We start from the raw sequence: 24601 nt of genomic DNA, 5'->3' as shown, positions 1-24601 counted from the left end.
ACGCGCGCGCACGCTGAGAGGCAGAATTCTTATACTGGGCAGAGAGAGTCAGCTGATCACGCCGATCAGCTGACTCCAGAGCAGGATACTATTGGTTGATCAATTAGGGGTGGTGCTGGAGTGCACTACTCCATATATAGTTACTGCTGGCCAGTTGCAAGTTGTCTGCCGTTGCGAACACTACGTGGAAGCAAACAGACCTTAGTCAGATCCTACAGTGTGTTTGAACCAGGAGGATCTGGGAATTCACATTGAGCCAGATTACTTAACTGTTATTCTGTTTATGCTTAAGCTAGTTCCAGGGTGTAGAGACCAAGGACCTCACAAACAGATTAGGGAACTGTATTATTATTTGTGTTATACTCCAGACTAGTTCCAGGGTGCTGAGACCACGGACCTCGCACCCAGACTAGGGAACTGTATTATCATTTGTGTTATACTCCAGACTAGTTCCAGGGTGCTGAGACCACGGACCTTGCACTCAGATTAGGGAACTGTATTGTCACTTGTGTTATACATCAGACTAGTTCCAGGGTGCTGAGACCACGGACCTCGCACCCAAGACTAGGGAACTTGTGCGATCATTTTGTTATACATCAGACTAGTTCTGGGGTTGAGAGACCATGGACCTCACACCCAGACTAGGCATTGTTTGATATCTGTTATGACTTATTGCTTTCCTGACTACTCTTCTGTCCTCTGATTCGGTACCTCGCATATCTGATATTCCGTTGCCAGACCCTGCTTGCCTCGGATACCGAATCAGCCTTCTGTCTTTGTACTTTATCTGTCCGTGTGTTACCGACTAGGCGTGCCTGACCTCGAGAGCTATCTCTCCCCTTAAGAGATAGTCTCCAGATCAGATAGTGACATCCACCTTCAGGTGTCACTCACTCTCTGGCCCTTCCTGTCTCCAGCCTGACTCCACCCCTTGGAGAGTCTCAGGCTGCTGGAAGGTTCCTGTGCTCTCAGAGCAGTGTTCCTTTACTGCCTGTTATCACCTGCTCAGCAGGTGCATTACTCAAAGTACTACTGTTACACCAAACACTTACATATCTATAGGTGTCCAGAGGTTAGCAATATATCTGTATTATCGGTGATTCTGCAGATCATCAATAATCAGGTATATATCTGCATTTTTGGTGATACTGCAGATCACCAATAATCAGATTCTCTCTGCGTGCTGACACCAATCGTTACAGAACGGCAGACCAAACCCAAATGGACGCACTCAGCAGCCGTCTCGATGCACTCACCACTACGGTGGAAAATTACACCCGAGTGCTGGGCAGTCACCAGACTCAAATCAACGCTTTGTCAGGGACTGTACAAGTTTATCAGACGGCTGTGGATACCGTGCGATCTCCTCCTAGCACAGACATACGCATGTCTGTACCTGAAAGGTTTTCTGGTCACAGATCTGACTTCCGAAATTTCAGAAACAGAGTGTTATCATACTTTGAGTTAAGACCTAATTCATCAAGGACCATGGCACAGAGAGTAACCTTTATTAAGACTCTATTGTCAGGGGATTCCCAGACTTGGGCATATAGCCTTCCCACAGGGGATAAGGCCCTGACATCGGTAGAGGAATTTTTTAAAGCTATGGCCATAATTTACGATGACCCGGATATTGCCTCTACCGCTGAGCGGAAGCTCAAGTTGTTACGGCAGGGCAAAGGTCCGGTAGAAAACTATGCTGCGGAGGTTAGGAAGTGGGCAGTATCAGCTCGATGGGACTCATTCGCTCATTTAGACTGTTTCTTGTCAGGGTTGTCAGACGCAGTTTCTGATCTAATGTTGGGTCATCCTGAGCCCAAATCCATCGATGAGGCCATTTCATCAGCCATCAGAATTGATCGTCATTTACGATACCAAAGACAGACCCGGGGTAGGAAGAATGTAAAGTACTTGTCCTTCTGTTCCATCTCCCCCTGCCTCACCCCCACCGGAACCAATGCAGATTGGTCGGTCGAGATTGTCTCAGGTGGAACGGAGACGCAGGGAAACAGAGCAGCTCTGTCTATACTGTGCAGAGGGGGGGTCATAAAGTGCAGAATTGTCCCAAGAAGTCAGAAAACGCTGCCGCATAGGTGTAGTCGGAGGTAATACCCTAGGCGCGCAGTCTTTACCTCTCGATGACAAACTTTTTCTTCTCCCTTGCACTATACCCTGGCAGGATAAGACAGAGACCACTGAGGCCTTCATAGATTCTGGCTCAGCAGCTAATTTTATGGATTATGAGTTTGCTAAGAAATTGGGGATTCCGATCTCCCCACTAAAACAACAGATTCGGGTCACTGCAGTGGATGATTCCCCTCTGCAGAGTAATCATCCTCTTTCCCAGACCCCAGACTTGGGGGTCACAATAGGGGTGTTGCATAAAGAAAGTTTATTATTTTTCGTATTACGAATGGCAACCTCCACGATCATTCTTGGCATGCCATGGTTACAAATTCACTCGCCTCAGATTAATTGGGCTACGGGTCAGCTAACAAGCTGGTCTGCCCATTGCTATCATCATTGTCTAGCGAAAGTAACCTTTGGTAAAACCAAGATCCACATGGAGGGATTGCCAGATCAGTATTCAGAATTTGCGGATGTGTTCTGTCCCAAGTCAGCAGATAAACTTCCTCCACACCGTCCCTTTGATTGCCCCATTGATCTCAGGTCTGGTTGTATGCCCCCTAGAGGTCATCTCTATAATTTATCTGGGCCAGAGAAGTTGGCCATGCAGGAATACATCCGAGAGAACTTAGCTAAAGGTTTTGTTCGCCCTTCTCGATCCCCGGCAGGGGCAGGGTTCTTTTTTGTGAAAAAGAAAGATGGAGGCCTCCGGCCCTGCATTGATTATCGAGGCTTAAATAAAATTACAGTAAAAAAATCGCTATCCTTTGCCTTTAATAGACGATTTATTTACTCAAGTCACCAATGCTAAGATTTTCTCAAAACTGGACTTGAGGGGTGCTTACAACCTTGTGCGGATCAGGGACGGTGATGAATGGAAGACGGCCTTTAAAGGACTTCCGAGGCCAAAACTAAGAAAATTACACTGTACCTTTTTTCTAGCCGAATCCACGGAGGACGCCCTGCGCGTCCTCCGCTCCGTTCTGCCGTCAGTGTCGGCCTATTCGTTCCCCCAGGGCAAGCCCCGACCCCACCGAACGGGTCGCATCGATGCCACCCCTAAGATGGCCGCCGCCTTGATCCGCGGCTGCGCAGTACGCTTTGCCGCGATTGCGACTGCGCAGCCTTTAGCCCGCCTCTCGCCGCGTATGGGTCCCGGCATCCTCCTGAAGCGTGCGGTGGGAGGCGGGCTAAAGGCTGCGCAGTCGCAATCGCGGCAAAGCGTACTGCGCAGCCGCGGATCAAGGCGGCGGCCATCTTAGGGGTGGCATCGATGCGACCCGTTCGGTGGGGTCGGGGCTTGCCCTGGGGGAACGAATAGGCCGACACTGACGGCAGAATGGAGCGGAGGACGCGCAGGGCGTCCTCAGTGGATTCGGCTAGAAAAAAGGTACAGTGTAATTTTCTTAGTTTTGGCCTCGGAAGTCCTTTAACACACCCGACGGGCACTACGAGTACCTGGTGATGCCCTTCAGGTTGTGTAATGCCCTGGCCGTCTTTCAAGAGCTGATTAATGAAGTCTTTAGAGAGGTGTTGGGCAAATTCGTCTTAGTATACTTAGACGACATACTAATTTTCTCGTCCAACCTCTCAGAGCACAGAAATCATGTTAAGTTTGTGTTACGGAAGTTGAGACAAAACATGCTGTACGCTAAGCTGGAGAAATGCATTTTCGAAGTGACCTCTGTTGCCTTTCTGGGGTACATAATTTCGACCTCTGGCCTCTCTATGGACCCTGGAAAAGTTTCAGCTGTTTTAGAGTGGCCCCAACCTGTGGGACTGAAGGCTCTCCAGAGGTTTCTGGGGTTCGCCAACTACTATAGGAGGTTCATAAAGGGGTACTCTACGGTGATCTCACCTCTCACCAGTCTCACAAAGAAAGGAGCAGATACTCACCACTGGTCCCCTGAGGCCCATGCTGCTTTCTCCACTCTAAAGAAATTGTTCTGTACTGCACCCATTTTGAGACATGTCGACACCACCTTCCCCTTTATCGTGGAGGTAGATGCCTCAGAGGTAGGGGCTGTGCTGTCTCAGCGTTCTGGGTTGCAGGGAAAGTCACACCCCTGTGCCTATTTTTCACGTAGGTTTTCACCCGCAGAGAAGAACTACGATATAGGCAACAGGGAACTTCTAGCCATTAAGTTGGCCTTTGAGGAATGGCGACATTGGCTAGAGGGTGCAGAACATACCATTACTGTCTATACTGACCACAAGAATGTGGAGTACATTGAGGGCGCTAAGAGACTTAGCCCCCGACAGGCTCGGTGGTCATTATTCTTCTCGAGATTCAGATTTGTAATCACGTACACCCCTGGTAGTAAGAACATCAAAGCTGATGCTTTGTCCAGATGTTTTGAGCCCGAGACAGCACAGTCCTCAGACCCAGAAACCATTCTTCCTCAGAAAGTGGTTCTGGCTGCCACTGAGACCTGGAGGGACTGGACAAAAATGTTAAGTCCATTCCAACAGGATGTACCTGAGGGGAAGCCTGAAGGGGTCATGTTCATACCATTGCCTTTTCGTCTTCAAAGTCTGCAGTTGTTCCATTCCCACAAGAATGCTGGGCATCCTCGGGCCACCAGAACTCAGGACCTCGTTGCGAGGTGTGCCTGGTAGCCGTCATTGGCAACTGACTGCAAAGAGTATGTAAGAGAATGTGCAGTGTGCGCTAGAAGCAAACCCTCCCGTCAGGCACCTGTTGGGACATTGCAATCATCGCCAGTCCCGAGTGAGCCATGGACCCATCTGTCCATGGATTTTGTGAGCAAACTCCCCAGGTCTGAGGGCATGACGGTCATTTGGGTGGTAGTCGATCGATTCAGCAAGATGGCCCATTTTGTCCCCCTGAAAGGACTCCCCTCGGCCCAGGAGTTGGCCGATCTCTTCATCCAACATATTTTCCGGCTGCATGGTATTCCGGAAAATATAGTGTCAGATCGGGGAGTCCAATTTATTTCTAAGTTTTGGAGGGCATTCTGCCATCAGTTAGACATGGAACTATCTTTTTCATCAGGCTACCACCCACAGACCAATGGTCAGACCGAGAGAACCAATCAGTCTCTGGAACAGTTTCTGAGGTGTTATGTGGCAGATGTTCAAACTGACTGGGTCAAATTCCTGCCATTTGCAGAATTTGCACAAAACAACTTGAAGAGCTCCTCCTCAGGTTTTTCCCCATTCCAGGTGGTGACAGGAAGGTCACCTAAGTTCACCCCATTACCAGTTGCTGCCACTCCGTTTCCAGCCCTGGAGGATTGGCAGAGGTCCTTGAAGCAGACTTGGGGAATGGTAGAAAGAAATTTGAGGAGGGCCTTTCAGAGTCAGAAGAAATAGGCTGATAAAAGGCGTTCCATAGAGTGGGAATTCCTTCCAGGTGACTTGGTCTGGGTGTCCACACGACATTTGGCTCTGAAGCAACTGTCTCCCAAGTTAGGCCCCAGATTTGTGGGTCCGTTTCCAGTGACCAGGAAAATCAATGATGTCACTTATGCCATTGATCTCCCTACCAGCATGCGAGGTGTGAGATAGTTCCATGTGTCCTTGCTCAAGCCGGCAGTACACGTGGATTCCGCTCCCCCCCCCCTGTGTTGATTGATGACCAACCAGAGTATGAAATTGAGAAAATTCTAGACTCCCGGCTCGTGCAGAACTCCGTGCAGTATTTGGTACACTGGAAGGGGTATGGCATTGAGGAGAGAACTTGGGTACCAGAATGTCGCATGCACGCAGAGGAGTTGAAAAGGGAGTTTCATAACTTGCATCCTGAGAAGCCGGGCAGGAGATGTCCGGAGTCCACTCCTCGGGGGGGGACTGTGAGAGAACGCGGAAAAGCCGCCACGTGTGCTACTGAGGAGGCGGCTGATTCTGCGTCCAATGCGGCGGTTTGCACGCAGAAGCGTGTGTCTGGTAGCAGGGCAGAACGCGGAAAAGCCGCCGCATGCAACAACAGTAAGGCGGCAGGTTCCGCGTCCAGCACGGCGGTTTGCACGCGGCAGCGTGTGTCTGGTGTGGCTGAGTCTGTTAGTGCACACAGGCTTAGGAATACGCGCGCACGCGCTGAGAGGCAGAATTCTTATACTGGGCAGAGAGAGTCAGCTGATCACGCCGATCAGCTGACTCCAGAGCAGGATACTATTGGTTGATCAATTAGGGGTGGTGCTGGAGTGCACTACTCCATATATAGTTACTGCTGGCCAGTTGCAAGTTGTCTGCCGTTGCGAACACTACGTGGAAGCACACAGACCTTAGTCAGATCTTACAGTGTGTTTGAACCAGGAGGACCTGGGAATTCACATTGAGCCAGATTACTTGAACTGTTATTCTGTTTATGCTTAAGCTAGTTCCAGGGTGTAGAGACCAAGGACCTCACACCCAGATTAGGGAACTGTATTATTATTTGTGTTATACTCCAGACTAGTTCCAGGGTGCTGAGACCACAGACCTCGCACCCAGACTAGGGAACTGTATTATCATTTGTGTTATACTCCAGACTAGTTCCAGGGTGCTGAGACCACGGACCTCGCACCCAAGACTAGGGAACTTGTGCGATCATTTTGTTATACATCAGACTAGTTCCGGGGTGGAGAGACCACGGACCTCACACCCAGACTAGGCATTGTTTGATATCTGTTATTGCTTTCCTGACTACTCTTCTGTCCTCTGATTCGGTACCTCGCATATCTGATATTCCGTTGCCAGACCCTGCTTGCCTTGGATACCGAATCAGCCTTCTGTCTTTGTACTTTATCTGTCCGTGTGTTACCGACTAGGCGTGCCTGACCTCGAGAGCTATCTCTCCCCTTAAGAGATAGTCTCCAGATCAGATAGTGACATCCACCTTCAGGTGTCACTCACTCTCTGGCCCTTCCTGTCTCCAGCCTGACTCCACCCCTTGGAGAGTCTCAGGCTGCTGGAAGGTTCCTGTGCTCTCAGAGCAGTGTTCCTTTACTGCCTGTTATCACCTGCTCAGCAGGTGCATTACTCAAAGTACTACTGTTACACCAAACACTTACATATCTATAGGTGTCCAGAGGTTAGCAATATATCTGTATTATCGGTGATTCTGCAGATCATCAATAATCAGGTATATATCTGCATTCTTGGTGATACTGCAGATCACCAATAATCAGATTCTCTCTGCGTGCTGACACCAATCGTTACAGAACGGCAGACCAAACCCAAATGGACGCACTCAGCAGCCGTCTCGATGCACTCACCACTACGGTGGAAAATTACACCCGAGTGCTGGGCAGTCACCAGACTCAAATCAACGCTTTGTCTGGGACTGTACAAGTTTATCAGACGGCTGTGGATACCGTGCGATCTCCTCCTAGCACAGACATACGCATGTCTGTACCTGAAAGGTTTTCTGGTCACAGATCTGACTTCCGAAATTTCAGAAACAGAGTGTTATCATACTTTGAGTTAAGACCTAATTCATCAAGGACCATGGCACAGAGAGTAACCTTTATTAAGACTCTATTGTCAGGGGATTCCCAGACTTGGGCATATAGCCTTCCCACAGGGGATAAGGCCCTGACATCGGTAGAGGAATTTTTTAAAGCTATGGCCATAATTTACGATGACCCGGATATTGCCTCTACCGCTGAGCGGAAGCTCAAGTTGTTACGGCAGGGCAAAGGTCCGGTAGAAAACTATGCTGCGGAGGTTAGGAAGTGGGCAGTATCAGCTCGATGGGACTCATTCGCTCATTTAGACTGTTTCTTGTCAGGGTTGTCAGACGCAGTTTCTGATCTAATGTTGGGTCATCCTGAGCCCAAATCCATCGATGAGGCCATTTCATCAGCCATCAGAATTGATCGTCATTTACGATACCAAAGACAGACCCGGGGTAGGAAGAATGTAAAGTACTTGTCCTTCTGTTCCATCTCCCCCTGCCTCACCCCCACCGGAACCAATGCAGATTGGTCGGTCGAGATTGTCTCAGGTGGAACGGAGACGCAGGGAAACAGAGCAGCTCTGTCTATACTGTGCAGAGGGGGGGTCATAAAGTGCAGAATTGTCCCAAGAAGTCAGAAAACACTGCCGCATAGGTGTAGTCGGAGGTAATAGGTTCCTTTACTGCCTGTTATCACCTGCTCAGCAGGTGCATTACTCAAAGTACTACTGTTACACCAAACACTTACATATCTATAGGTGTCCAGAGGTTAGCAATATATCTGTATTATCGGTGATTCTGCAAATCACCAATAATCAGGTATATATCTGCATTCTTGGTGATACTGCAGATCACCAATAATCAGATTCTCTCTGCGTGCTCAGGCCAATCGTTACACTCTCAGCGATTCTGTACTTTAGCCTATCTGATCTTGTTGCCAACTCTGCCTGAAACCCGTTATATCCCTCTGCTCAGTGATTCTGTACTTTAGCCCATCTGATACTGTTGCCAACTCTGCCTGTTACCGTTTCCTCTTTGCTTTTCGATTTTGTACCGTATCTGCCTATCTGTTGCCTACTCGATTAGTCTGACCATTCTACTCACCAGTGAGCCCTTGTCACTGGTGAGGTGTTCACTGTACTGACAGAGCCCACCAGCTCCTCTGGTGAGGTACTGTCAAATATGTCAGTACCTACTGTTTGCACCAATCACTACACTCAGTACAATAAAGTGTGACTAAGGTTACAGTACCTCTTGATGTTTCTATATTTGTATTATTGGTGATTCTGCAGTTCACCATATAATCAGATATAGTGTCGGTATTATTTGGTGATACTGCAGATCACCAAGTACTCAGAACGTGGTACTTGCTAACACCAATCATTACAGAACAGCAAACCAGAAAATGTCTATGGAGACACTGTGCAGTCAGGTTGAACTTTTGACCACGGCCGTTAACGGCCTAACTAATTCAGTCAACACTCAACAAACACAGATCAACCAGTTGTCTGAGGTGGTGCGTACTCTTCAGGCAACTAATGCACCAGTGCCATCCCCTGTTGTTATGGAGCCCAGGCTACCTCTTCTTGAAAAGTTTTCAGGGCACAGGTCTGATTTTCAGAATTTCAGAAATCGCTGCCTCTCGTATTTTGAGTTACGACCTACGTCATCAGTGTCTGAGGGTCAGAGAGTGATTTTTATCAAAACCTTATTATCTGGGGATTCACAGACATGGGCTTACAGTCTCCCTACCGGTCATCAGGCTTTGACGTCTGTTCAGGAATTCTTTAAAACTATGGGGATTATATATGACGATCCCGATTTAGCAGTTACGGCTGAGAGGAAACTCAAAACCCTCAGGCAGGGGCACAACACCGTAGAGACGTACGCTGCAGAATTTAGAAGGTGGGCTGTGTCAGCTAGATGGGGACAGTTTGCCTTATTGGATTGTTTTTTAACGGGATTATCTGATGCGGTTGCTGATCTTATGTTAAGCCATCCAGAACCTAAAACTATTGATGATTGATGATGCAATCTCATTAGCAGTTAAAATAGATCGCCGGGTTCGTTACCAAAGACAAACTCGTGGTAGATTCTCGGGGAGACCTGTCCCTATCTCCTCTTCTTCTCCTTCTCTTCCTCAGGACGAGCCGATGCAGATCTGGCATTCCAAGTTATCTGAGGTAGAGAAAAATCAGAGACGATCTGTGCGGAAAAGGGCCATGTGGTACAGAATTGCCCCAAGAAGGCGTAAAACTCTGCCGCCTAGGTGTAGCTAGAGGTACTACCCTAGGCGAGCCTGAGTTACCTCTAAAAGAGAATCGTCTACTCCTTCCGTGTTCTATTACCTGGGAAGATCGAGTTTTGTCTACCCAGGCATTCATTGATTCAGGCTCAGCAGCCAATTTTATAGACTATGATGATTTTGCTATGAGGTTGGGAGTTCCCCTTGTTTCCTTGAACAGACAGATTTTTGTTACTGCAGTGGATGGCTCTCCACTTCAGGGGAAACAACCTCTGTCTCAGACTCATGTACTGTTATGTCAAGTGGGGGTACTTCATAAGGAGCAAATACAGTTTTTTGTGCTCAATTGGCCACTTCCACAGTGATCCTTGGTATGCCATGGTTGCAAAAGCACTCTCCTCAGATTGACTGGAGTTCCGGGGCAGCTATTAAGCTGGTCCTCCTTCTGTCATCATCATTGTTTGGAGAAAGTTGCTGTTTGCGTTACCAAGGTTCAAATGGAAGGATTGCCCACTCCTGTACTGTTATGTCAAGTGGGGGTACTTCATAAGGAGCAAATACAGTTTTTTGTGCTCAATTGGCCACTTCCACAGTGATCCTTGGTATGCCATGGTTGCAAAAGCACTCTCCTCAGATTGACTGGAGTTCCGGGGCAGCTATTAAGCTGGTCCTCCTTCTGTCATCATCATTGTTTGGAGAAAGTTGCTGTTTGCGTTACCAAGGTTCAAATGGAAGGATTGCCCACACCATATACTGAATTCATTGATGTCTTTTGTCCTAAAGCGGCAGACCAACTTCCTCCGCATACAAGTTTTGACTGCCCTATTGAGTTGAGACCAGATTGTATGCCCCCTGGAGGCCATTTGTATAACTTATCTGGGCCTGAAAAACTTGCTATGCAGGATTACATTAAAGAAAATTTGACCAAGGGGTTCATCTGTCCTAAGTCTCCGGCCGGAGCAGGATTCTTTTCTGTACAAAAGAAGGACGGTGGGCTCCGGCCATGTATTGATTACAGAGGACTAAACAAGATTACTGTAAAAAATCGTTATCCACTTCCTCTAATCGTTGATTTGTTTTCCCAGGTTACTAATGCACATATCTTCTCTTAATGCGACCTTAGAGGAGCATACTACCTGGTACGCATTAGGGAGGGTGACGAATGGAAGACGGCGTTCAACACACTCGACGGGCACTACGAGTATCTAGTCATGCCCTTCGGGTTGTGTAACGCTCCCGCCGTCTTCCAGGAGTTGATCGATGAGGTCTTCAGGGAAGTCTTTGGGCGGTTCGTCCTTGTTTATCTGGACGACATACTCATTTGCTCACCCAATTTGGCTGAACACATAGAGCATGTAAAGTTTGTTTTAAGGAAACTGAGGCAGAATTCTTTATATGCAAAACTAGAGAAATGCCTCTTTGAAGTGTCTGAAGTTCCCTTTTTGGGTTATATCATTTCTACCGCCAGACTTTCCATGGACCCCAAAAAAGTATCTGCTGTGCTGGAGTGGCCACAGCCTTTAGGGCTGAAGGCACTCCAGAGGTTCCTTGGCTTTGCCAATTATTATAGAAAATTCATCAAGGGATTTTCTTCTGTAGTGTCACCTCTCACAGAACTTACCAAGAAGGGGACAGACACTTATAATTGGTCAGCTGAAGCTCATTCAGCCTTTTCATCATTGAAAAACTTGTTTTGTTCCGCCCCCATTTTGCAGCATGTTGATGTTTCTTTTCCCTTTAATGTGGAGGTGGATGCATCAGAGGTTGGGGTTGGGGCTGTGCTGTCTCAACACTCTGGTCTTCAGGGCAGATTGCATCCGTGTGCATTTTTCTCTCGGAAGTTTTCTCCTGCCGAGAGAAATTATGATATTGGAAACCGAGAGTTATTGGCCATCAAACTCACGTTTGAGGAATGGCGCCATTGGCTTGAGGGGGCAGAACATACGATTACAGTCTACTGACCACAAGAATTTAAAATATATTGAGGGGGCCAAGAGACTTAGCCCCCGACAAGCTCGCTGATCTATATTTTTCTCAAGATTCAGATTTATCATTACCTACAAGCCAGGAAGTAAAAACATCAAGGCAGATGCCCTGTCTAGATGTTTTGAGCCTGAGACAGTACAGCCACCAGCCCCTGAGAGTATCCTGCCCGAGAAAGTTGTCTTAGCTGCCACCGACTTGTGGGAGGATTGGTTGTCTACATTGATTCCATATCAACAGGACATTCCCGAGGGGAAACCAGATGGGGTTCTGTTTGTGCCACTGCATTTTCGGTTGCAAGTTTTGCAGTTGTTTCATGCACATAAGAATGCAGGGCATCCGGGGGTGGCTAGAACACAGGATTTGCTTGCTAGATGCGTCTGGTGGCCATCCCTGGTCCCAGACTGTAAGGAGTTTGTCAGAGACTGTTCAGTCTGTGCCAGAAATAAACCTTCCAGACAGGCTCCAGTGGGCACTCTCCAGTCTTTGCCGGTACCTGAGCAGCCATGGACCCATCTGTCCATGGACTTTGTGGACGAACTTCCTAGATCTGAGGGTAAAACTGTCATCTGGGTGGTAGTCGACAGGTTCAGCAAAATGGCTCACTGGACGGACTCCCCTCAGCGCAGGAACTGGCAGATCTCTTCATACAGCACATTTTTCGGTTGCATGGGATACCAGAAAATGTGGTGTCAGATAGGGGAGTCCAATTCGTGTCCAGGTTCTGGAAAGCATTTTGTCATCATCTGGGAATGAACCTGTCATTCTCGTCAGGCTACCACCCACAGACCAATGGGCAGACCGAAAGGGTCAACCAGTCACTTGAACAGTTCCTTAGGTGTTATGTGGCCTATGCTCAGTTGTAATTGGCAAAATTCCTGCCATATGCGGAATTTGCTCATAAGAATCTTAAAAGTACCTCTTCTGGATTCTCTCCTTTCCAGGTGGTCTCGGGGAGATCGCCTAAATTTTACCCGTTACCAGTGGTGTCCTCTTTTCTTCCTGCAATGGAAGATTGGCAGAGATCTTTTAGGGAAATCTGGACTATGGTTAAAAAAAAATCTGGAAAAGGCTTTTTTAACTCAGAAAAGAAAAGTTGATAAAAAGCGATCTGCAGAATGGGAATTTGTTCCTGGGGATATGGTGTGGGTTTCTACCCAGCATCTTGCACTGAAACAACCATCAGTCAAGTTAGGCCCTAGATTTATAGGCCCATACCCTGTGTCCAAAAAGATTAATGATGTGACCTATGTGATTGCTCTGCCATCTATTATGAGATGCGGAAAGTCTTTCCATGTGTCACTTTTGAAGCCAGCGGTGCGTGTGGTTTCCTCTCTCCCCCCCCCTTCTGTGGTGATTAATGGTGAGCCTGAGTATGAGATTGAGAAGATTTTGGATTCTCGTCGGGTGCGCAACTCTATACAGTACCTGGTTCACTGGAAGGGGTATGGGCCTAAAGAGAGATCCTGGGTGCCAGGTCATCGCATGCATGCTGAGGAATTGAGGCAGAAATTTCATGAATTACATCCTGAAAAACCGTGTGGTACGTGTCCGGAGTCCACGCCTCAAGGGGGGGGGGGTACTGTAATGAATAGTGACATGGCAGCTGCGACGAACAGCGTCACCACCGCAGCTGCTTCTGTTTCTCTGCCTGCCAGTCTCCCCGCACCTCGGGCGTCTAGTATACCGAGGACGGGTGTCTCTGCTGCTCACAGGGGTGCATTAGCGCGTGCGCGCGCTCACCGTCAGGATCTTTATGCCAAGAGGAGGCGCGTCAGCTGACGCTCGCCGCTTCTGATTGGTTGAGTGCGGTGGGCGTGCCTCAGGGGTCTCCTCCGCTTCTTAAGCACTGCGGATTCAGTGGTAGCTCGTCTGCTGTTGCGATCACTTCGTGTTAGTGCTCAGACCTTAGTTAGATCTGGTGTGCTTTGATCCGGGAGGAAACCGGGGATTTCACACAGTGATAGGATTTGTGCATTATACTGTTTATTATCTGTGCATGACTCTGCTTTGTTCTGACTACTCTTACTCTCAGCGATTCTGTACTTTAGCCTATCTGATCTTGTTGCCAACTCTGCCTGAAACTCGTTATATCCCTCTGCTCAGTGATTCTGTACTTTAGCCCATCCGATACTGTTGCCGACTCTGCCTGTTACCGTTTCCTCTTTGCCTTCCGATTTTGTACCGTATCTGCCTGTCTGTTGCCTACTCTATTAGTCTAACCATTCTACTCACCAGTGAGCCCTTGTCACTAGTGAGGTGTTCACTGTACTGACAGAGCCCACCAGCTCCTCTGGTGAGGTACTGTCAAATCTGTCAGTACCTATTGTTTGCACCAATCACTACACTCAGTACAATAAAGTGTGACTAAGGTTACAGTACCTCTTGGTGTTTCTATATTTGTATTATTGGTGATTCTTCAGATTACCATATAATCAGATATAGTGTCTGTATTATTTGGTGATACTGCAGATCACCAAGTACTCAGAACGTGGTACTTGCTAATAGGAGGAGAGGGGCGGCCAACCTCCCCCTCTCCCCCAGACCAGCAGCGGCACACAGAGCTCTTCTCTCGGTAAGTGATTCCCGCTCGTTGTCGCTGCTGGCTGCAATTTTGGAGGGGGAGCACGGGAGGGGGACCCCAGGTGAGGGAGGGGGGAAGGCTTCCACTCCTCCCCGCCACTCTGTGCCCACTGCCCCCCCTTTCAGCATGGGGGCCCCCACTAACTGGTGACCTGCCTACCTAAACTGGGGACACCTATAGACCTGGGTATATCTATACTGGGGACACCTATATACCTGCCTACCTAAACTTGGAAACTTGGCAGCGAGCGGGAATCACTTACTGAGAGAAGAGCTCTGTGTGCCGCTGCTGGTCTGGTCTCCTGCATTGCATTGTCCAATTACGTTCTCACAGGAAGTACTGCGAGAGCGTGATTGGACAGTGTCAGTGCAGAATACCAGACCAGCGGCACACAGAGCTATCGCTCTCGGTAAGCCGTTCTGCTGGCTGGCTGGAATTCTGGAGGTGGGGGGGGGGGGAGTGCGCAAGGGGGGGGCCCTAGGTGAGGGAGGGGAGGCTTCCCCCCCCTCCCCGCCGCTCTGTGCCCACTTTCCCACCTTCCTGCGCTGTGCCCCCCTCTATCCTCTTAGGAGGTCCTGCGCACCTGCCGATCCTGCAGAACTCCTGGGGATGAATGGCTGCAGACAGCCTCTGCAATCTGTATTGCATAAGCTAGAAACACGAAAATTGTTTGCTAAAACAAGAATTTTCGGCAAACAGTGTCATAAACAAAATGGCTGCTGGGGAATCCCCGTTCCCCGGAGGCCACCTCAGAGTGTCAGAATACGCGTTATTTCACATGAATGGGTGGGTCCCGGGGATTAGGGCACCTCCTGCTCTGGTCACCTGGATCCACCATCTATGTGAAAAATCATTGGTTTCGCCACTCTAGTGTGGCCTCCAGCGATCGAGGATTTCCCAGTGGCCATTTTGATTGCATCACTGTTTGCCGAAATTTCTTGTTTTAAAGGCAAAATTTTCGTGTCCTCAGCCTCTGCTATACAGATGCAGAGGCTGACTGTGACCATTCAGTGGTGGGAGTTCGTCAGTGTGGGAGGGTGGTGAGATGTCCTAAGAGGATACTGGCGTGGGACCACTCCTGAGGTTACTGGCGTGAGATTATCCCAAGGTATGTATCCCTGGTTAATTTAGAACAATAAAGGACTTTTTTCGTTGTCGTGTTTTTATTTCTTTTTCTAACTCTGCTGAAATGGGTAAGGGGTACCGTGTACACCTATACTTATTTCTCCTGGGGAGGGGGCGGCTTCCGGGGTCCGCTTGTTAAAGGGGAACCCCGGATGGCACCATGAACCCCCCAGGACGTCGGCGGCCCCCACCTCCTCCTGGGGCACCGGAGGTGGGGAAGAGCCCCTTGTCCATGGATTGGACAAGGGCTCTGGGGGAGAGAGGGAGGTTGGCCGCCCCTCTCCTCCAGAGCCCCCCCATACCATGGACCATGCGGGCTGGTATAGCTCAGGGTGCGAAGCCCCACGTGGCCGGGACTCCGCATTCTGGCTATTCCAGCCTGCATGGGGGACAAGGGGTTAAGGAGGCTTGGGAGAGGGGACCCCACACTGTCTGTTTTCATGAAATGTATACAATATGTATACAGAACTCGGAATGCAGTAACCTGTTCTGCAGCAGTGTCATTTTACACAGTTTAAAAAACATTTTTCCTATGAAACTTTGAAATCGATTTGCTCAAAAACTATAAGCTCTTTTCAAAATTTTTTTTTACCATGTTCCTACTCATCTGCTTAACATACATGCCAAATTTGGTAATGATAGCATGTACGGGGGCTTTACAATTAACCGCAGAAGTTAACACAATTTAATTCAATAGAAATGCACTCGGAACACGAAAATTCGGAACACGAAACTCGGTTTTCGCATGCGGTACACGAAATTTCGACGAAATCGGAATTCAGCTGTTCCGATCAGCCCTGGTTAGCAAGTTGCTAACACCAATCGTTACACTTTTATTTTTTTGCTCTAACCCTTTTTGATTATTTGATTTATATTTTATTTAGTTTGTTATTTTGGGAGGCCCTATCCTAAGGGAAGGTGTTAGGGGTAAAGTGAATTGAGTGCTACCATACAAAGAGTAAAGAGCCTAACAGATCTTCGAACAAGGTGAACGTCCTATTTGGGACCAACCAGCGAACTGTCAATTGCTCAGTGCCATCTCAAGAACTGTCACGAGTTCCCCCAGGTTTTGCTGAGCAATGTAGCTTGGACTTGGTTACAAGGGACTAAGAACTGTTTAGGAACTGGACTGAATTGCTTAGTAGACCAGCCCCTTTCCCCCAGCCCATGCCCAACATCGGTACTGTGTATTGTATATGCTGTAAAGTGGATTGTTGTACAAGAAGACCTTTGTAGCTCAAATACTTTGTATGTAAATAACCTTTTTATTCCGCAGCTTTTACCGGTGCACTGGCTGTGAAGACCAGGAGATTGTATTATTTTGACCTTTGATGTGCAAGGGAAGTGTGTTGTGACATTGAAGTGTTTTTGGTTGATCCATTTCTAAAGAGACCACCATTAGGTCACAAATAAATCTTTGATAATTTCATCTGAGTCAGTGTCTGGTGGATTCCACTCAGCCGAGTGCCTGGTGCTAACCGATAAATCGGGTTACACATTTGTCAGTTCTCTCGCTGGGGAAATGCCACCGTTAGGGACGAGAATGGCCAGTGTCCAAGGGCAACAGTAGGGAAGTCAAAGGTGTGTAACAGCTTCGGTAGATCATCCAGTGAATGAAGCATGGCAGTTTTGCCATCATAGAAAACTGAAAATGAACTTCCGCACACTCATGCAAATCCTCATGGGAATCCATTCACAAAAATCATGCAGCGAAGCTAAACCCCTTCTGGCTTACGTTGATTAACACACACAGGGAAATTATACAAGAAATTAATATGTTTTTTGAATTTTTGAATATAATAATGATCCCACTAAGCACTGTATTACTTGGGAAGCATTTAAAGCCTTCCTTAGGGGAATATTTTTGAGGGAAGTTAATAAAATAAGATCTAAAACCAGAGAGAGACATGCCCAATTGACTAGAGAGGTGATGGATTTGGAGATTGCCTACGTGGCGGATCCCACTGATGCAAAAAGGGCCTCCTGGATCCAAGCGCAGGACCTATTGAGGGAGTTCTTAATTGCTAAAGCTAATCACAAAAGGCTGTTCTTGAAGCAGGCGTTTTTTGAAAATGGGGATCAAACAGGTCATTTACTTTCTGTAATAACAAAAGCCCAAACCCCGCTAGGTCATATTAGTGCCTTAACAACGTCTAAAGGGGAATTAATTTCTGATAGGCTGGGTATTGTGAAGGAGCTTCAGAGGTTTTATATTGACTTATACTCGTCTAAAGTAAATTACACCCCAGAGGAACTAACGGGATATCTGAATTCCATTCCCCTGCTCAACCTTAATGATAAAGACAGAGCTATGCTGGATGCACCCATTATGCTCGAGGAACTTGAAATTGCGGTCAGTTCGTTCCCTGGCAATAAAGCCCCGGGGTGTGACGGCCTTCCGATCGAAGTGTATAAGCGCTACTCTGAGTCAATATTACCACATTTATTAGAGGTACTGAATGAATCATTTCATAAGGGGGCTTTGCCAAGATCCATGTCCGAAGCAACTATTATTTTGATCCCAAAGCCAGGGAAGGATGCCCTTAAGGCAGACTCATACAGACCGATATCTCTCTTAACGGCCGATGTTAAGATACTGTCGAGGGTCTTGGCGAATAGATTAGCGAAAGTAATAACATCTATAATTAAGCCGGATCAATCGGGTTTTATACCATCTAAATCCACAGCTATTAATATTAGGAGAGCTTTCCTGAATATTCAACTGCAGGCAGACAATATAGGTGATAGGGCTGTTCTATCACTTGATATCGCCAAGGCCTTCGACAGTGTGGAATGGCAGTATTTATATGCCGTGCTAAAGGCGATGCGATTTGGCCCGTCCTTCTTACAATGGGTAAAAACAATTTATAATGCTCCCACAGCAAAACTTAGAGTGAACGACTCAATGTCCCCGAGCTTTGCTTTAGGGAGAGGCACCAGGCAGGGATGCCCACTCTCCCCTCTGCTCTTTGCAATTGCCATTGAGCCACTTGCGGAGGTAATTAGGTCTAATCGATTAATAAAGGGTTTTAAATATGGGGAGGTGGAAGAGAAAGTCGCGTTGTATGCGGACGACACGCTGCTTTTTTTTACAAGATACTAATGAGTCCCTAGAAAATGTTATGTATTCTTTGACGGATTTTGGTAGATACTCAGGTCTTATCATAAATTGGGATAAATCCTCCATACTACTTCTAGACAAGGCTGACTCTGCTCTGCCAAGATGCTGTGACCAGATTCAAAAAGTTAACACTTTTAAATACTGTATATTCCTGCGTATAAGACTACTTTTTAACCCTTGAAAATCTTCTGAACAGTTGGGGGCCGTCTTATACGCCGGGTGTCATTGATGCCGGTTGATACGCCCTATCGTGTTACCGCCTCTCAGATCTCCTTGCTGAGGGAGCGCAATCTATTCTTCCATACCGCTCTGATAAACAGGTAGACAAGGAGAGCTGACCAGTCTACTTAAGGAGAGTTGACCAATGCAACAAGTCAATTGATATATACGGTTATATACTGGGTAGCACATACAGTACAGCACCACTATCTGTTCATACATAGCACCAGTACATGATATTTTTATTTTTAATTTAACTTGGTGTGCGTTGGAAGAGGGGTAGTCTTATACGGCGAGTATATCCCAAACTCTATATTTTAACTGGAAAAGTTGGGGAGTCGTCTTATACGCCCAGTCGTCTTATACGCCGGAATATACGGTACCTGGGAGTAGTAATATCTAACGATGCAGCTGAGTATGAAACCCTTAATATTTCTCCACTGATAGTCAAAATACGTCAAAAGCTCAAAACCTGGTCCAAGCTATTACTGACCCCGGTCGCCCGAATTAATCTGCTGAAAATGGTTACCATGCCTCAATTGCTATATCTTTTACATAATGCACCAGTATGGCTCTGTCTTAAGTTGTTCAAAACCATTGATAAAATATTTAGGGATTTTATCTGGGGGCAAGGTAGAGTGAAAATTAAGTTGCAACATTTACAATACGCTAAGGAAGAGGGAGGGCTGGCAGTTCCAAACCCGTGGGTGTATTTTTTAGCCTCGCAAATGCAACATCTGGTAGGCTGGGAGGACAGTCAATTGATGAACTCTAGCAGGTGGCTGCTTAATAAAGTGCTGGGGTCTAATTCAATTTATGCTGCCTTAGAAGCTGGGATTGACGGATTAAAAAACAGAAAGGAATATACTCTTCTACTCATGCAAAAAATCTGGGACAGGGTTCGTTCAATGCAGGATATTCAGGGGATTACTACCTATACCCTGTTATATGCCCGAAATCGTCTCCAGGATTTAGCTAACTTGGAGTTTTTGAAAAACTGGTCCAAAGAGGGAATTCTAACATTAAATCAGGTACTGACTGAAAATGAGCATGTGAAACCGTTGGTTGATATTCAGGTTATTTTGAAGAGACTCCTCACTACTTTACTGAGCTTCCAATATATGCAATTAAAACATGCAGTCGATAGTCAGTGGGCGACCCACTCGTTACGTTTGCAACCAGCGCCCCTTTTTAATTTAGTAAGCCAGTATAAGGGGCGTTCTGGGTTCATCTCAGTATCGTATACTATGATACTGAGACTGTTTTTGAAAAAGTTCCCCCTTAAATGTTTCAATAAATGGCTTGAAGATGTGGGCGATCTAACGGAGGAGGAATGGGTTAATATCCTTCAAAATGTTCCTCTGGTATCTACCAACGCCTCTCAAAAACTGTCCCAATTAAATATTCTGCACTGGAATTTACTAACTCCTAAGAGACTCTACTCTATGAAGTGTGGAGAAGATCCAATTTGCCCCAGGTGTTGCAGAGAGCATGGAGATTTGGTCCGGTCCATATGATTTGGCGGTGTCCAAAGCTGCATAGATATTGGGGGGAAGTTATGGACATCATAGATGCTGTTGCTAAACAAAAAATAACTAGATCTATAACACTATGTGTTCTGGGATCATCCCTGGATCTGAAAGTACAAGAAAAAGTACAAATAATGATTCTGCGCCTATTATTTCAGGCTAGAAAGTTAATTCTTATGCAGTGGAAAAGCTCGAATTCACCAAAAGTGGAAGATTGGATAAAACAAGTTAATTCCTACCTCAAGTTGGAGAAAGTTATCTATCAGCATAGAAAAGCTTCTGGGAAATTTGACTTAATTTGGGCTGGGTGGTTAGATACTCCAGGTCTTCCGGACATTTCATTAATTCAAGATAGGTTATTTTCAGGTGGCTCCTAAGGGGCATGATCGAGGCTGCTACTTTAAGGTTATGCTTACCTTTATTGTAATTCGTTTGTGATACATAGTACTGCTGCACTATTTTTGTTTTTGTTTGTATTCAAATACAGAAATGTTGGTATATATACATTATACGGTTTAATAAAGGCTGTTTAAAAAAAAATCATGCAGCAATCAATGCTGTCCCTACAGCTAAGTTAAAAGCTGGGCTCTTCATTACAAGAATAAAGTCTCTTGCGTAGTCACATACACCGTGTAGAGGTAGCCCAGTGTCATATGTGCAGGGCCGGATTTACAACTCAGGAGCCTATAGGCACTGAAGTCTTGGCGCCCTAAGCCCCGCCCCTACAGGCCACACCCCCAACTCACGCCATCTATTCTTATAAAATAAAACCATGCAAGGTAATACAGAGTTTACCAATGCCAAGTAGAGAATACCAACATTATTCAGATATTGCCATTGACATGCTAAATTAACCAAATATAGACTGTTATTACCAACAAGTAGATAATACAAATCACAAAGAAATTATATTAATATAACACAAATTGTGATAGTTTCTAACCACAGGGAGGCAATAATAAGTAGATTTTAGTGATCAGTATATTCTAGTGATAGGAAGATGGTGATAGGTAATATGGATGATTAGTGATTTGATGTAAATACGATTAGTCTGCAGATTGAATGTGAACCCAATCAAAATCAGCTGCAATGGCATTTGATTGGTCAATTTCAATCTGTAGTTGAAGGAGAAGTTAATGACATTGGGGTACACCTGTACACACTAGTTTTTCACCTAACACCATCAACCAATGATCATTTTAGCCAAGAAAAATCAAAACCACACAAGTTTAGCAGGGGCTGTACCACTACTTTGCACATTGCAAATCAGATTCAGTCAGCCTATACCTACTAACCTGACTTGAGTACCTTGATTAATCAGCTATTCTAATTGCCAGCTGGTAGTGATCTGTTGAGTCTAGCGGCAGGCTGGTAGTGATCTGTTGAGTCTAGCGGCAGGCTGGTAGTGATCTGTTGAGTGTAATGATCTGTTGAGTCTAGTGAAAGGCTGGTAGTGATCTGTTGAGTGTAGTGATCTGTTGAGTCTAGTGACAGGCTGGTAGTGATCTGTTGAGTCTAGTGGCAAACAGGCAGACTCTAGTGGCGGTCAATTCTAGTGGAAGGTAGACAGTGATCAGTAGATTTTAATGCTAAGTAGGCAACAACCTCACCCCTGCCTTTATAAAGTATAGGGTGGTGCACAAAAGACCGGCACAGCTGCTTGCCCTGAATGCAAGTATACAGGTAAACGCTGGACTGTTCCAATTCTGGCCTGTCCCCCATGATATGGAGTTCTCTGCTGTAGAATTAGTTGGATGTGGGGAGAAGCAGAGAGATGGCTCTCCCTGCACTAGGCAATGTAGGGATCCGTTATGCTGAAGAGGATGGGAAGTCTCTTTAGGATCTAGAGCAGGCATGGGCAAACTTGGCCCTCCAGCTGTTAAGGAACTACAAGTGCCACAATGCATTGCAGGAGTCTGACAGCCACATATGCATTGTGGGACTTGTAGTTCCGTAACAGCTGGAGGGCCGAGTTTGCCCATGCCTGATCTAGAGGCTTCCGCTTCCTGAGATAACACCCCCCCCCCCCCCCCCCCCCGGGGCACTTTTTTCCCTTCAAGGAACATTTTTATAGGAATACTTAGGGCCCTTTTCCACTAGAGCGATTGTGATTGCTGAATCGCAAAATCGCAAATCGCTAGTGATTTTTAAATCACTAGGGTTGTTACTTTATCATAGAAAGCATGAGAAGTATTTTCCACTACAGTAATTCGATTTGGAAATCGCTAATCGCAAATCGCAATCGCTTGCTGGAGCGATTTTTACAATGATAATGCAATGCAAATGAAAATCGCAAATCGCAATCGCATAACAGAATTAATGAAAAATCGCAATCGCAATCACTGGCGTTTGTGATTTGTGATTGCGATTGCTAGTGGAAAAGGGCCCTTAAAGGACAAATGAGGTGAAAGGTATACGGAGGCTGCCATATTTGTTTCCTTTTAAACAATACCAGCTGCCTGACAGCCCTGCTTGATCCAATTTGACTACAGCAGTGTCTGAATTAAACCAGAAACAAGCATGCAGCTAATCCTGTCAGATCTGACAATGTCAGAAGCCCCTGATCTGCTGCGTGCTTGTTCAGGGTCTGTGGCTAAAAGTATTAGAGGCAGAGGATCAGCTTGACTGCCAGGCAACTGGCATTGCTTAAAATTGAAGAAATATGACAGCCTCCATATCCCTCTAACTTCAGTTGTCCTTTAAGCTAAAAATAAAAATTATTTGAACTTACCTGGGGCTTCTTCCAGCCCCCTGGACTCATCCTGTGCCCACAACATCCTCCAGGTCCCCTCTGGCCAGCTATGGCGAACCCTGCAAAGCTGGCTGGTTGCTAAGAGTCAGCGGCTACGCAGGAGCGGCCCCGAGCCGTGAACACCCTGACTGCGCTCCTGTAACCAGGAGCGTTCTGTGCATGTGCAGTACGCTGAAATAGCTGCATGTGAAGAATACTCCCGGGAGTGTAATCAGGGTGCATGCAGCTCAGGGCCACACATGCGCAGTAGCCACTGACTGTTGGCGACCAGCAGGTTTGCTGCAGCTGGCCGGAGGGGACCAGGAGGACATTGTGGGCACAGGATGAGTCCAGGGGGCTGGAAGAAACCCCAGGTAAGTTAAAATCATTTTTAAAGTATTCCTTTAACCACGGACACCCCCCTCCTACTTAAAAAAAAGCAATGAATACAACCACAGAGCACCTTCAAAACACACACTCAATGTACACTGTGCACATACACACATTCACTGTACACACACACACTCACTGTATACACATACACTCACTGTACATACACTGTGCACATACACACTCATTCACTGTACACACACTGTGCACATACACACTCATTCACTGTACACACATACACTCACTGTACACACATACACTCACTGTACACACACTGAACATACACACTTATTCACTGTACACACACACAGTACACACACTGTGCACATACACACTCATTCACTGTACACACACATTCACTGTACACACACTGTGCACATACACACTCATTCACTGTACACACTCACTGTACACACACATTCACTGCACACACTCATTCAACTGTACACACACACTCACTGTACACACACTGTGCACATACACACTCATTCACTGTACACACTCACTGCACACACACTGTGTACATACACACTTTCACTGTACACACATACACTCACTGTACACACACACACACACACACACACACACACACTGCACATAGACACACCTCAGTGGAAAAACTGAATGCAAAGTGTTTGCTAAGCCATCTAACGACCCCAACCCCCCAAGGAGTAGGAAACAAAATAAAATAACAGAAGCACAAAAGGCTGCCAAATCCTCCCCCCTCCTCCTTCCCACAGTAGCTATATACACACAATATTAAAGCACAGCCCTAACAACCAGTCCATCAAGGGTGGTGTGAATAAACATGCTCTGTGAGGAGAAGTTGCAGCAGTGCAGCACGAAGCCCCCTGTAGAGAAGGCGGCGGCTACAAAGCAGTTTCATCTGCCTCCCTCCCCGCCTGTCACTTCAATACACATCTTGTCTGGCTGCGTTTGTGTTGAGCACAAGAGGGGGGCGGAAGGAGCTTTTTGATTACCTCTGCTTACTCGTCTCTCTCTATCCCCCTCGTTCAGGGCTGTGAGCACAAACAGGCAGCAGGCTAAATTCACTACCTGGAATATGCGATGCCTGACCTGGTTGCCCACGTGGTTTTTGTCCAGAGTCCCAAGCCCAGCCCAGCCGGCAGCAGAAACTGACAGGAG

At 46.8% G+C, this 24601-nt stretch overlaps 1 protein-coding gene across 1 annotated transcript in view; it reads right to left on the bottom strand.

Moving 5' to 3' along the window:
* LOC137525729 (tRNA N6-adenosine threonylcarbamoyltransferase, mitochondrial-like) overlaps positions 1-24540 on the bottom strand; it is a 109923-nt gene extending 85383 nt beyond the window's left edge. The window contains exon 1 of the mRNA XM_068246910.1: positions 24436-24540. The gene's annotated coding sequence lies outside the window, so the exon portion shown is untranslated. The remainder of the gene's footprint in view (positions 1-24435) is intronic.
* Between the last annotated feature and the right edge of the window lie 61 nt (positions 24541-24601).

Source organism: Hyperolius riggenbachi, chromosome 7 (assembly GCF_040937935.1).
Source record: "Hyperolius riggenbachi isolate aHypRig1 chromosome 7, aHypRig1.pri, whole genome shotgun sequence".
NCBI classification, from domain to species: Eukaryota; Metazoa; Chordata; class Amphibia; order Anura; family Hyperoliidae; genus Hyperolius; species Hyperolius riggenbachi.
The sequence above is the reverse complement of the archived record's forward strand: the minus strand, read 5'-3'. Positions and strand labels throughout refer to the sequence as shown.